General features: G+C 43.3%; 1 protein-coding gene across 2 annotated transcripts in view; it reads right to left on the reverse strand.

Moving 5' to 3' along the window:
- Positions 1–12,423, reverse strand: part of nfib (nuclear factor I B) — a 62,081-nt gene that overhangs the window by 43,673 nt on the left and 5,985 nt on the right. The gene's annotated exons all lie outside the window — the stretch shown is intronic.

The following is a 12,423-nucleotide window of genomic DNA, read 5'->3' on the forward strand; positions in this document are numbered from 1 at the left end:
ACAATAGCCCAAAGGTGGCTGCCCAGACCATTGTTTATGCAACAGCACACTACTGCCAGGTTAAAGGGAAAAGAGCAAGACAGTGGATAAATATGGAGGGCCCCTGCCTGAAACACCGTTATGCTTTCTCGTAATCTTTCCTGCACAAATACAGATTATAATCACATTGCACATTTAAAGTATTATCATCTCTTAGGTTTAACTGGGCATGTTGCTATCTAAGAATAATGCTCTTCATAAATATTATATTGTAAGTAATGACCAATGATTTAGATTGTGTTTGTTTTGTAGAAGAAGTGAGCAGTGAGACAAAATGGAAATCTGGCACCTTAACCAAAGCCATTTAACACTGATGAGATCTTAGCCAAACGAAATAGATTTTACGCTGTTATTTTTCTAACTGGTGAGTCCTGAATACAAATCCATGCACAAGTTAATGTAGCGCCTATCTTATTTTCCCACTAACCAGCGAGGTGAACCAAATCCATTATATCTTATAGAGAGATGTGAAAAAAAAGGATCCACACAACAGCTGTTTGGTAAACATACCAAAGTAATTGTTCCAAATGCCTTACTTTAACACAGATTAAATGCAATTAGAGGCTGTTTATCTAACCACAACAAGTCTCTCTGCCAAATGAAAAACCTCTGTCATTGTTTCTAGCAGTTCTGCTCAGAGGGATTACAGCTGGGAATAAGATGCCTTTTTTTTTCTAAACGTAGCTTCCTTATGTACAGGAAGGAACTTTTATACACAAACAAAGCGTATGCTCTTTGCATAGGAAGACTATAGGGGTGGAAAAAAACTGTTGGTTGGCTACAGCAAGGGTCTTCTGAGGTGAATATGAGGAATTTAGGTCAGTGCAGCCGAGACGTTTAACCAGCTCAAGCCGCTGCAGCCTGGGTGGAAATAGCATGGGAGGCCAGGGAGAGGGAAACCAGTGCGTCACAGCTCCCGGCCCGATTCCAGGCTCCCCCCGACGCAAACAAGAGCCATGACTTCCCTAATGATCCCAGATCATGTACGCCTCGCACACGTTCCACCAATAGGGAGCGCTTCCTCCTCACCTTTGACCTTAAAGTGGGTGTGCCTACCTTTGACTGTGCATGAAGTTCAGAATGTGCAGGCGTGGTGCTCGTGTGGTGGAGTGAATAGCTAGCAAAAAAATGTATCTATTAGGTTTAAATGTGCAATTGTGAAAAACCTTTAATCCGAGTACATATAAACTCTTACAGCAACATTCCTAATATCTTAGAGAAATCCTTTTTAAGACCTGACAAATCTCTTAATATGTTTAATATTTGACAAATCTTAATAATCTGACATACTCTTTGCTTTGGTTTTCAGTTGCCCTGTCACACACAACTGCTCTGTGATTCAGAAGTCCAACACCACACACACTCACACGCACACACACATTGTAAACAGTCTTTATTGAGACGTGAGTGCTTGTATAAACATAGACAAGCCCTATTGAGGGTCCAGGGCTGGGTCGAACAATAAGAGGGGGAAAGTTGCTGGACGTTCCTCACAGACGGTGTGTACAAAATCCAATTATCAGAGCCACGGCATTAACATTCCAGCAGTCTGGCAGGTGACGGCTCCGTCTTTTCAGCCCCCCCTCCCCTGCACCACCAGCATGGGATAGAGTCGCCCGGCAGCACCTCGACAATACACACACACACACATGAAGCCCTCTTCAGCTCCCCCACCCCACCCCACCCCACTCTTCTAAGATCCCCCAAGTATTGAGACATATATAGAGGGAAGAAGGCAAAGAGCGGGGTGGCAGTTGGGGGGAGTGGGGGTCCACCAGCGACACTGGTCTTTTCTTCAGGAGATCAGCACGACTGGCCTAGCAGGCAGTATCAGTCAATGGGGCATTCTTCTCCTTTCTGTCTCTGGGTGAGAACATGTTGATCGCTGATAACATTGCTTTGATTGCCATAATGGGGAAACCACTTTTTGTTTTGAGCGTTTGCCTCTAAACAGTGTGTGCTTTGTCAGCCCTGGGTGATGTTCATGGCATACAAGATGCCGATTAAATAAAGGTTTAACGGTAAAACAAAAACAATGTAGTTGTTCTTGGCTACAGGGCCAGTTGATAATGGATTAAAATAAATTCTGCGCCTACGGGCCCCTCAGTGACAAAAAGCAATTCAACTAACCCAGAGACCAGAACGCTGTACACTTCATTTTAACCCTGCATCCACTTAAAAACTTACAATACTAAAAATACTTTTAAAATCCAGACTTTATAGTCTGTGTTGTTCCATTATACCCTCTAACTCCTGCAATTAGCATATGTACCGTCTTCCAGCAGGCCATCTCAGGCCATCATGCATCATTAACAGTTCTTCTTTGCTTTACATACAGCGCATATACAGTAGTCCTTATCACTATGGGATGTGGTGTATGTGATATGTAACGCCTCTGCCTGGTGTCCATCCTTGTACCCTTGTCAGGTCCTATATATATATACGTACATCTGGCCCCCGTTCTGTTTTTTCCATCATGTCATCCTGCCTACATACTGTAAGAGAAGGCTGTGAGAGATAACATAAGTACGGTACATCACGGTACAGTAGGGCTGGAACATATTATTGTTTCCATTATAGGATTTATTATTTTGTGACTGATTATTCTGTTAGACAATAAAAACGTCAAAAAATGGTAAAAAATGCCATAAATCACAATGTCCCACAGCTCCACATTACTTAAACCCAAACATATTCAATTCATAAAGATATGAAAACAGACAAAAAGGCAAATCCCCTCATATCTGATGGCTGAAAACACCAAATGTTTAAATGTTTACTTCATTAATTGCTTTGACAAACAATCAGTTATCATAACTGAAATAGCTTTCCGTCAACCAACTGATTGATTCCTCAACTAATCGCATCAGTGCTACAGTATAATACATGATCCCTGCAGATTCCTGAGGCCCTGTCAACAAACAGCCCGAATGGGAATTAAAAGTTGAAAGTGTGTTTTTCCCAGGTGCAATGTGAGTGTGCCCATGTGTGTATATTTATTATATTATTTGCATTTCTGGGTAAAAGTTTTGTTTTATGTGATCTATAAACAATGAATATTTAACAGCCTTATGTGCAATTTGACTTTTTATTACTTTTCTATAATGAAGTGAGGAGGTTTTAAGAAACACCTTTTTTTTCAGTTTTTACTCCACTTTTGGTTTCACCTGCCCTCTTTTGAAAGCTAAAGCAGTAACTAAGAACTACTTTGTATTTTGTCCAACAAAACTACTTTTTGTTGCTTCTCTTTCCCCGCTTCTTTGTGTTTCACTGTCTTCCTCTGCGGTGTGAGATGTGAGTCAAGTGTCTTGTGGCTTTCTCCACCCTCACCAGAAGGCCTGCGAGCAGTTAATTATTCTTGGATGGTGGATGAAAAAACCGAGTTCTTTCTTTTTTTTTTTTTCATTAGCTCAGCAGCAGTTTTTCATTCATAATAGTTGGCACTGGTTTCGCACTGCCTGCCAGAGATCACACCCCAACCATTTTCATTTTCCTTCATCCATTTGTTTCATTCATGTCATAGATTTGGCAGGGGCCTGCACCGTTTTCCTGATGGCCGCCGACCCTTCGACACCCTTCTTTTGAGTCTCAAACTCCTGTTTGTGGCTTTGTTTTGCACCAGAGTAAAGAATATGTGGAAACAACAATTCACATTGGTTTGCATCCAAATGACGTCTTGAAAAAATTTTCGGCTTTGGAATTATTGATTGTAATCTAAAACTGAACTTTAGCAGGGCCACGTAAAACACTGCTGACATACTCTTGGACAGAGAGAAGGACTCCACACATTGAAATCTTTCCTGGGAAAGTGGATGGATATTGTTTGTGTATCTGAGTAGCAGTGTTGGGATTAATCCAAAGTTAAAAAGGACCATTAAGTAAAGAGTGTGGGTTAACATTCCTCTGCCTTCCTATGGTATATTATCCTATACGACTGTGGAGGAAGTGAATGCACTGTGTAAAGCACTCTCCCCCACACTTTAAGTGCATTCAGCTATCTGAGGCCCCAAGAAACAGCAGTTTATCATCATACAACTACTGGAAATATGCACACTGACAGGAAAGCTAGCTCACACATACACACATACATTCAAACGCACGGCTCCCACCCACCCGTTCAGCACCCACTTTGCTAAACCTATCAGCTGCAGCTGCGTGCATGTGTTTTAATGCATTCACACAAGCTGAATACACGTGAGTTCATAGGTGCATGTGAGTCCAAACGCTCAAATGTACTATGCACACTCTAAGGGTTGCAACCTAATCCCAGTGAACTCCCAGTGACAAATAAAACCCATGCTCTTAAACGTCGGGGACCAGGATTCCCAACTTGGAAACAAACAAGGTGGCTACCGTGTCTCCAGCCCGAGCAGGACTTGTGGTGTTCACCAGCTCCCATCTGAATGGAGTTAGAGGTTGGCTAGCAGGAGTGCAGAGGAGAAGAGTCTCCTGGGGCAGTTGGCTCAGCAAGCGGGACCAGAGGATGGCTGCACCATGGATTAGGGCCCCACAGTGGTCCATTGTTAATTGGGCGCCATGTGTGAAAGCTACAGAGAGATTAGTTTGTACAGCTGCTGCCATTTGTCATAACTGCCCTTAACAAGACACACATGGCAACCCAAGTTACAGCCAGAGGTTTTACAGAGAAAGGGGAGAAAAAAACTCTTGTGAGCGTCTAATAGTTTGCGAAACAGACCTGCATAAGCAGATAAAGATGTTCCTGGGAAACACCAAGCAGACTCAGCTGGGATCCCATAAGAGATGATGAGCTTGAGCATTACTCATTTAGCCATCTGTAGGTCAACTGGAGTCATTATCATAACTGCTTAAAAAGCTATGTTAAGCCAGTAGAAATCCCAGACCACAGGTTGCAAACAACTCTGTGAAAACAATGAGGGAAGATCAGCTATTACATCATGGCCCTAATGGACAAATTAAGTGGTTCAAATTAGCCAGGGTCTGTGTTTTATTAGCCAAGCAACAGTGGGACACTACAGACATGTAGTGACTGTTGTAGCCTGATGACCTCTTGTTGGCTTGATAATATAAGCTACACCATGAGGCTTAAGGGATGGTGGAGTCGAGTTATTTTTTGGTAAGAATCCGCAGCATAATTGCAGGTTGTAGGTCTGCGCACATGTTTGAGGCCTAATTACAATCTTGACTTGGTAAATCCGGAACAAGCTTTTAAAGCTCTCTCGCTTTCAGTTTTTGCCCGACAAACGCTAGAGCACTGTTGTTATTGAGGAGCTGCGGTTCTTGGAATCTAAATGCAGTCCTTTGAGCTGAAGTGCAGGTGAGCAATAATCTGGTGTATGTATATGTGTGTATGTGTGTGTGTGTGTGTGTGTGTGTGTGCAGTAAAGGAGTTCATGGTTTTCATGCCCACGTATATAGGCGTATGAGTGTAAACATGTGTCCCCACGTGTGCATTTTTTTGTTCGCATATAAAACTTTAGAAAGGTTTTCTAAAAGTCAGTGCAGCTAAACTACCAGCTGCCGCCTTGTGCCAGTGCAGAGAGTGGGCCAATTTGAGAAGAATTTGAGCTATCTGGAGCCAGATCATATAGGCTTTCAGAACACACCATGGTAACAAGCCCTGTTCTTCCCCAGTAAAAATAATGGGCTTCATTAACCATCCTTGTTAGTGCTGCAGCGGGCCTTAATCACACGGCCCAGACAGCACTGGACTAGCTTGTTCCTAACATAAGTAGTAGCACAGTGGCCAAACGGTTTCATAATTACTAAGCCCACAGAGTCCAGTGTTTCCTACTAGATAAAAAAATATTCAAATATTGAAGTTCACACCAAATTAAATTTAGCAAAAGGCATGACAAAAGGGAAGTGACGGTATTGTTATATTTTATACTTCAGCTTAGAAACTAAATCAAAAATTTTCCTTTCCAGAAACTTTTGTTTTGGAATTTCAGATTACAGTTGTTTTTTGTGCATGACGTGTTTATGCCATAGCTAAATTCAATTCTAAAATATTTATGTGGAAATCTCTACAGAAGAAGCTGCATTGCTCGATTTTTCCGTTTATTCACTGTGTCACTTCACTGTTTTAATGTAAAGAGACAGCGTGAAAAAAACAGATCTATCTGTCACAATGGAAGGAAGTCGTTCTGTAGAAAATCTGTAACATCTGCTGGTTTGGTGGTCCGGCGATATGAGATTTTCATGCTGTTCCAATCAACAAGGTGTCCATATTTTCTCTCCTCCTGCCATTCCCTCTGTACGGCTCACTTTAATCACATACAGCCCCACTGCTCTAATATGCTGCCTTTCATAAAAGACAGCATGTTTATGTAAGTGCTAAAAATGTAAATCACAATTTTTCCTACTCCACTTGCCTCTTCTATTGTTCTATAACTTTTCTTACTATATGAGTCAATAAACAAAAACAACCACGTTGGGGGTTGTATTGTTTATTACACTGAATATGTGCTGTCTTGTGCTGATCGGGAGTCGGTTTCTAAATTTAGGAGCTTTTTGAGAAGTGAACCTGACATATGTGAAGGAGGAGTGGAAGCTCTTTGGCTAGCTTTGACAACTCAATGGGGCGCTGATGAATCCGTCCCAAGCAGGCTATTCCCAAGCCCCAGACACCATATCCCCACTTTGACCCGCGAACTGACATTAGAAAGAAATCCTCTAGGGATTCACCCACCCACCCCCTACCCACCCCAAACAGCAACATGCCCACCCAAAAGTACATTTTGCACAGCGCTGCAATGGCAGGCCTTTCTTTTTCTGTCCCGCTCAGGTCTTGTCGAGCCGTCACAGTGATGGGACGTACTGTACCGCCAGACAAAAGAAGAGACAACCATCACTCTGGGCCACTGATCGGCCCTGTCTGGACTGAAAAGACTTTGATGGGGCAAAGCAGGCTGGGGGGTGCTGCACAGAGAAGTTAGTGTCTCCTGGGCAACCACTCTGATTGTCTATCCCTGCCCAAAGTTCCCCATCACACCCCACCTACTACCCCTTCTCATTTTTTTCTTCCCTTCATTGGTTCTTAACAAGCCTCCTTCCTGGGTAAAGGGGACTGGCTTTTACATGAAAGTCTCAGTCTGGTACTTGAGGGTGCTTTTCTCCTGGCTGACTGGAAAAAAAAATGCAAGGTCAAAAAAGATCTTCACATGAATTCTCTATCTAAAACCTCAGTTTCTCCTGTCTGAACTTTCTCATCCTTCTTTCCACCACAGACCCTACTGTCTAACATGACCAGTGTAGCAAGCAGATGGGACAACTGTAAGTTTGTCTGGCAGTTACGCTCGTACGAAGGCAAAGAAGAGAGCGCAGCCACTGGATGGAGAAACTCAGGCAGCAGGGAGAGCCTGCTTTGTAAGGCAGGACAGTGAGGTACAGTGTAGTGCCTGGGATAGGGGGTGAATGTACCCCATTTGTCTTCATTTGGGAGGACCGGCAGACAGGGTGGGGGTGGGGAATCTATCCGGGGAGGTGGGAGGTGCCGGTCCTCCAGTCAAGTGGCCTCGGGGGGATTTGAAATGCATTTGGGGTCCTCCCCGAAAGCCTGGGAAAGTGTGGAGAAGCTGAGATCTTAACCATAGACTAATGACACAAACTGCAGTCCTCAACCAAGTGTAGTCACAAACGCAAAACTGAGTCTCCTGCTGAAATACACAAGAAAAGCCTTTTCAACACAATGCCTGTGCCTCAGAATGCCAAAGAAAGGCCTTGTCTCATTTTTTGATGGATGTAACAGTGCAAACTGTGACACAAGCAAATTAAACACACTGTAGCAGAGCAAAAGAAAGTTGTAAATTTTGTTGAGAAAGAAGGCATCCACATTTCTCAGTGGCCTCTGCTCCGAGTTGCCTTGTTTCCATGGAGATTTATGTACACATGGCACACAAAAGAGGGCTAAGGAGGTAACACGGCCTGTTTAAGCCTTGAGGTATTTGCTCGAGCAAAACCCCGCTGCTAATAACACAAGCTTCATACTGAGCCAGGCAACCTGGCTGCACTGCACCCAGGTTAGTGTTTGAGAAAGAGCAGGAGGGAAAAGAAGGCAGAGGAGAATTAGATGGAGATCACAAACAACCAAAGATCGTGGGGAGGGAGTGAAGACATCATGACAGAAAGAAAGTAAGCAAGAAGGAAAGCAGGAAAGAATGAAAGAAAAAAGATGGAAAGAAAGCAAGAAGTAAGCAAGAAAGAAAGAGCACTGCGAAACATAAATAGCTCCTGGGTTAAGAGAAAAAGGATCGGGAAGACATTTAGTGGGAAGCGGAAATCAATAAGGCAAGCGGTGAAGCTGAGAGGGAGTTCTAAGTGGATTAGATTGAGAGAATGTGTTCGATAGGTTATGGCTCTGAGAGAGAGGTAGCCAGACACCGCAGGCTGTATTGCATACTAATAAGGGAGCCAGAATGGAAGCTAAGCACAGGGTTGTGCAGTTCACTCTGAAGAGTTTTTATCTATATGGCTCTGGAGTCATCGGTTAAGGTCTTTCCCAGGATTTGTATTTTACAGTCTTACTGAATTTGTTCTGCATGTACACTGTTAAAATTCATGTCCAAAAAATAAAATTCCACTCAACTTAGAAAAAAACTATTCCTGAGACTTTTTTTCCAATATCATCTTACTAGACAAACTTAAAATTAAAGCTGAAAAACTTGACTTAACCCAAAAAACAAAGACAAACAGTGGTGTCCTTAATACTGTCTGCTTACAACAAGTTTTGTCTCACACTTCTGGCACAAACCCAGCCACCCTTTCTCTGGCCAAGCGCCTGGGCCTGGGACAGCTGTCATGGTCGGAGTCTCGGGCTTGAGGGAAAGCCAGGGAGTGAGAAAAGAAAAGAGACCCGGAGAGGGAAGGAGTGAGAGAGTCATTTGGCCGGGCTGTGTGCCGCAGGGGTGATTCCTGATGGCAGAGGAGGATAAGGGGATGCAGGGAGGGAGGGATAGATGTTGTGCTTAGTCACAGACCTCCACTGTGACCCAGAAGGTCAGGCCTCCGCACTGGCCGCCTGACCAAAGCCTCTGAAGCAGCTGGGCGGAAAACAAGATGCAAACAGCCACCCCACGCAGCGTGGTAAGCAGGCAACGGCCAGTCTTGAAGATAGGGACCAGCCAGACTACCCAGCCTGAGGAATTGGAGAGTGGGGGGTTAAGAGGTGTGGGGTGGGAGAGTCACTGGTGCCTACTCCCCCTCACTTAGGCCAGTGAACCAAGGGACCACCAGCCAAACCAGGAGTGGCGGGGGAGTGGAGAAAAACAGTTGCCAAGAGACCTCCGGTGATACTGCGACCGCCGCGGTTTGACCCCGATTGTGGAGGTCAACAAGGGGGGCTTACGAGCAGCTCCCCCACCTCCTCCCCTGACCACCACTCCCCCAGGCAAAAAGTCTTTCTCCTCCACATGCCCTGGGCCTGCAACGGCGCGTTTTCACTGATCTGATTTGCTCAATTAAACTTCAGAGGACACCCTGCCACATCTCTTTGCAAAGGTCACGACCCCGGGGGCAGAGGTTAAGTCTAGCACTCGTAAAACAAGGTCTCCATTAACATGGCAGCGTGTATACAGAGGTAATCCGTCCATTTCCACAAACTCTCATGACGGTGTGGAAAAAAAAAAAAAAGTTACGTTATTGGGTGGGGGGGTTGTGTGTGTCGAGGTAATGATGTTTTATGGCTGTGTTAACTTTCAGCACCAGAGTAATGGGAAAGCTGCTTGACCTTGACTTCTTTAGTCTCCCATTGGACTACCTCAGCAGTCCCTTTCTGTCACTGCTTATGAGGTAATCCACTTCCCTTTCAAAATGCTAGGATTTCTTTACAGTCACTTCTATTCTCTATTACCGTTCCCACTTTGTTCCTCTTGTTGAATCATTTACAATTTATGTCGTTTAGGAAAATATACGGCAGATGATTTACATAACATTTTCTCAATATTCTTCCAAATTCATTATCTGGATTCCTTGTGTATCTTAATCACATATGGTTTTTTAATTATTTTATTTTCATATTTTATTAATTGCATGCATGCCTAATGAGAACAAGACATTTAAATATTCAAGGCCGAGAACTTTCAGTGAAAACAATACAATAACTACATTCCTGCATTTGTTGAGGAAGAAGTGATGAGCAGCTTAAACCAAATACAAACGAGGCCTGCAGTACTCGAGCATGTCCTAACATGATGATTGTCTACACGCTTTGTTACAACTATTCCATCAATCTGTCAGACTGGATATGCAAAATATGAACCCAGGTGGGGAGAGGCAAAGATTCACAGAAAAAAAAGAAAAAAAGAATTGCACTTCTTGTTTTATCAGTTAAAGACTGATAAAAGTGCACTGGAGTACAACAGCAGTGTGTGTGCATGTGTGTGTGTGTGTGTGTGAGAAGCCAGGGCCCTGTATTGAACACAGCCTGCCAGTTGGCACAATGGATGCCACAACCCCCACTCCCAGCCCCCAGCCTACTTCCCAGCGGGCATTCATCTGGGCATGCACATGGGTGCTACAGTCCTGCCTAGCTAAATGCGTCTGTGCCCCAGAACAAGGGGGCTGAGTGCCCTCTCTAAATTCACCCAGCACACTCGCTGCCAACCCGACGACCTTTCTCAGGCAGCGACCCACCAGAATCAAAAACAAATACACGCGGAACTTTTTGATTTTTGCCACGTAAAATAACATAATAGTGAATTAACGGCAACAACAAATTTGATGTTACCCAATTACACAACACAGCAGAGGTGAGCCACTGCCAGATAACAGGGAGAGCAATATCAGAAGCACGGTCCGGACCAATTTTTTCTAGCAGTTCGCTCAAATACCAGATTCTGGTTCAGGCAGAGCTGTTTGCTAGTTTCTTTGTGTTCGATTGTATGTTTGTTTGTTTCGTGCAGTTGCAGCAGAACAAAGGCAGCGGCTTCCATTCTGCCACTGTCAAAAAACTTTCCAACGTGCCCACTGCATTGCGGATGCCAACCAACGAATCAAAGGCATGCTGCAAGCAGACAAAGAGGGTTTGATGCCAACCTCCAAACCTCTAACAACCATTACTGGTGATTTGCCTGCCTCCCTGGCACAGTGCAAAACAAAATGGCGCCATGCCGCACGCTACCACAATATGGCTGCATTGTCTGGAGATGGGCACTGCTTGGTAACTTAAAGAAAAGAAAAAGACGCCGTAGCTTGCAAAAAACGAAAAAAAAAAAAAAAAAGCATCGCCGTCTCTGTGATCCCGGTAAAAGAATGCTATTTTGTATTTGCCAAAGTTTTAACAACAAAAATTTTGAAGACAGCGGCAAATAATCGCTGTGATGGCGACGGTGAATCAGCCTGAATTTATCCACCGACAAATGTAAACAGTATGTTTCGGCATCTATTTCAAACACTAAAATTAATCTTCCTGCCAATAATTTGCTCTCCCTCCAGAGCGGAGACATTTTTCTAAAATAAAAGCTGGTGAAATGTCCATCAATAACGTACAATACAGGCGCTAACTTACCATTTAAATGGTGTATATTAAGAAAAAACTGCACCAAAGAACCATTCTCAAGTTGGTGCTGAACAGTTAAAAATGCAGCAGATGCAAACTAGAGAAGCGGTGGCATCCTACAAAAGACACAAAAGAGGGTCTGATGCCAACCCCGGTGCCAGTGGCAACCATTATTGTCTCTGTGCTGTGCCTTCTGCTTTCCCTGGCACTTATCAAACACAAAATGGCGCTCAAGGTTTGATGATAATGAGCTAGCTATACCACCATTTCTCCCTCAAAAGCAAAGCGTTGGTGGTTATTCTGTGCTGCTGCAATAGATTTAATAGAGGGCAATACTATAGGAGGGATTCCTATGGTGACAGCAGATAAAGGGAGGAAGTTCAAAACTATGAGAGACATGAAAGACTGAAATTTAATTATGTGCTGTGACAAAACTGAGACACACAATTTAATTTTGAAAGAGTTGGTGAAGGTGTTTAAGTTGCCTTCAATTCTGAAAAAAAAAAATCAATAGATCTGATGTCTAAATAAGAATTGCAAAAACTGCATTGATTAGGAAATTGACACCATCTATCTAAACAATATTTTCAGCAGAACTTGTGCAATTACTGTTCCTCTTCTCATTAAACTGAATGTGAAATATCAGACTCAAAAGGGATGTTTCTGTCATCAAATAGTGGTTGAAAATTCACAATTTCTTTTCTCTAGTTTACAGTTTGGAAAAGAAAAAGAATTTTCCGTGATAGATTTTTGGCTTAAATCATCTCAAATGTTTCAGTGAATGCCATTATTTTATGAGTGTGCAGCATACTACTGGTTGTATGTCAAGGCAAAAAAATAAATTATAATAATTAATATAAAAAAACACAGCCATTCAAAAATGTATATGTCAAAAATCTATTCCAATT

Source organism: Seriola dumerili, unplaced genomic scaffold, assembly GCF_002260705.1.
Source record: "Seriola dumerili isolate Sdu_G_001 unplaced genomic scaffold, Sdu_1.0 BDQW01000309.1, whole genome shotgun sequence".
Classification (NCBI taxonomy): Eukaryota; Metazoa; Chordata; class Actinopteri; order Carangiformes; family Carangidae; genus Seriola; species Seriola dumerili.